This window comes from Elephantulus edwardii, unplaced genomic scaffold (genome assembly GCF_000299155.1).
Source record: "Elephantulus edwardii isolate Elephantulus edwardi_28Jun2011 unplaced genomic scaffold, EleEdw1.0 scaffold00058, whole genome shotgun sequence".
Taxonomy (NCBI): Eukaryota; Metazoa; Chordata; class Mammalia; order Macroscelidea; family Macroscelididae; genus Elephantulus; species Elephantulus edwardii.
This window is the reverse complement of record NW_006399808.1, coordinates 10,384,969-10,387,560: the sequence shown is the minus strand read 5'-3', so window position 1 is coordinate 10,387,560 and position 2,592 is coordinate 10,384,969. Positions and strand designations below refer to the sequence as shown.

The 2,592-nt window shown below is 40.5% G+C and overlaps 1 protein-coding gene across 1 annotated transcript in view; it reads right to left on the bottom strand.

Moving 5' to 3' along the window:
* The window catches only part of PLA2G12B (phospholipase A2, group XIIB), a 58,900-nt gene that overhangs the window by 1,016 nt on the left and 55,292 nt on the right, over positions 1 to 2,592 (bottom strand). The window lies entirely within an intron of this gene.

Sequence of the window (2,592 nt, the reverse complement as noted above, 5' to 3'; positions counted from 1 at the left end):
TCCAGTGGTGAGAATCTTTGTCTTCTTGACATTGAGCCTCAGTCCATACTGAAGGCTGCAGTCCTTGACCCTCTGCAGTAAGTGCACGAGGTCCTCCTCAGTTTCAGCAAGCAAGGTTGTGTCATCTGCATAACACAGATTGTTGATAGATCTTCCACCAATCAATAGTTAACAAGCAAAATATCCCACACCACAGTGTCCACCCCATCACACACCACAGTTCCCACCCTAGCCATACCACAATGCACACCCCAAGGATAATCCACCACTTTTATTGAATACTCCCTCAATTAACACTACCAAGTATCTTACAGTATTCCCTGTTAGAACATGAGACAGACAACAATTCTTTCACTGAAGAAAGCTTTTTTGGGCAGTCAGGGTATGCTGGTCAGACGTGGGGGTTACAAGGACTTAGGCATCATCCCCAAATCAAGGTTCTCACTGTTTGGCAAAGACATGGACAGGTAAACATATAGCTACAACCTGAAAGATAAATAATCCCAAGGAATGTTACAGCAGCCCACATCAAGGAGCCCTTTGACATTATTATGATGAGAGGCCTTGCAGATAAGGAGAAATATCCAGGTTTAAACATGCATGTCTATGTATTTTCTTACCATAATTATGATAGTATGATCAGGGAAATAAAGTACTGATGCATGCTATTATAGAAATGAATCTTGAAGATATCAGGCTAAATTAAAGATGCAAAAGGTTACATATCATATAATTCTACAAAATAAGCTAATCTGGAGAGATTGAACATAGATTTGTGGCTGTCAGGGGATGAGGATAAGGGGGAATGAGGAGTGGCTGCTAAGGACATGCTATGGTTTCTTATTGGGGTGATAAAAATGTTCTGGAAACAGATAGTGGTACTATTTGTACAAGTCTATGAATATACTAAAAAAACACTGAATTATCCACTAAAAGGATAATTAAAAGGATCTTTCTTATGATGTGTGAATTATATAGCTCAATAAGAAATGGAAATGGTCCTCCCTTTAAAAAAATGAGTGGAATACAGAAGCACACTACAATATGGATGAACCTTGAAGACATTATTCTAAGTGAAGGAACCTAGTCACAAAAGACCACAGATCATAAGATTGTATTTGTATGAAATGTCCAGTATAGACTAGAGAAAGAAAGTAGATTAGGGTTGCCAGGAGCTAGAAAAAGAAGGGAATGGGGAGTGACCACTGATGGATTTGAGCTTCACATTGGGGATCAAAAAGAAATGTCTAAAATGGAATGTGATTGCACAATGCTGTGAACATATTAGAAACTACTGAATTGTATTCTTCATATGAATGAACTGAATAGTATGTAAATTGTATCTCAATTAATCTGATTTACAAAAAAAGAATGATCAGGATCAAGACAAGAGAATGCAGAGGCAGAAAGGTATGGGCCATCTACCCAGGTGGTTTGAGATGACAAGAATTGAGAGAGAGATCAAGAAAGAAATGATGTTAGAGGCTTAAGCTAGAGTTGACTCATGAAGGGTTAAGTGTGTCATACTAGGGAATGTGGGTTTTCTTCTTAGGGAAGAAGAGAGGATTGAAAGACTTTAAGCACGGCTACTGGTGGCTGGTCATTAAAATATATCTGTTCCCTATGGAAAGAAAAGAGCGCCGGTGGCCTTGTTGTTGTTAGGTGCTGTAAAGTCAAGTACAAGCCATAGCAACCCTATGACCTAAACAACAGACCTGAATCCTGCCCTATCCTGTGCCATCCTTATCATCTCTGACACACTAGAGCCCATTGCCAGAGTCACTGTGTCTTCCTGTCCTTTGCTGAGCCTCCATCTTTCTGAGCATGATGTCTCTTTCCAAGGAATAGTCTCAACTAGCAACATGTCCAAAGTATGAGAGATGAGACATTGTCTTCTTTGCCTCCAAGAAGCACTCTGGCTACACTCTGTCCAAGACATAACTAACTGCTTGTTCTGTTGGCAGTTCATGGGATATTCAGTGCTCTTCTCCAGCACCACAACTCAAAGGCATCAATTCTTCCTCTGTCATCCTTATTCATCCAGCTCCCTCTTGCATTGCAGGTGTTTAAGAAGATCATAGCATGAATCAGATGCACCTTAGTCTTTGTTCCTAAGTATTCTGTAGAGATCTCTGACAGCAGACTTTTCTTTTTGGTCCTTTGTTTTCTTGATAGTGAGATACAATTTATATTGAAAACTGTAGACTTTGATCTTGTGCAACACTTAGTTCAAGTTCTCCTCAGTTTCTGCAAGCAAGGTTGTGCCATTTGCATAAGTCAGGTTATTGATGAGACTTCCTCTGATCCTGATAGCACATGCATCTTCATAAAATCCAGATTCTTTTTTTCCCCCCCCAATGGTAATTAAACCAACTGTCTTATTGATTTGGGAATTGGATGCCAACTCTCTGGCTTCTTCATCCTGAACAGGGGCGTAGATGTAAAGCGGGGAAGGGAGGATGCTTCATCACCTTACTGGTGGTCTTGGGTTAAAGCTGCTTGTCTTCTTGCTCTGTTAGAAGATATTTTCCTGTCATTTGCTCCCCTCTGGACTGCAAAGTGTTTTCCCAGGTGGGTCCAGTGGGGATGGCT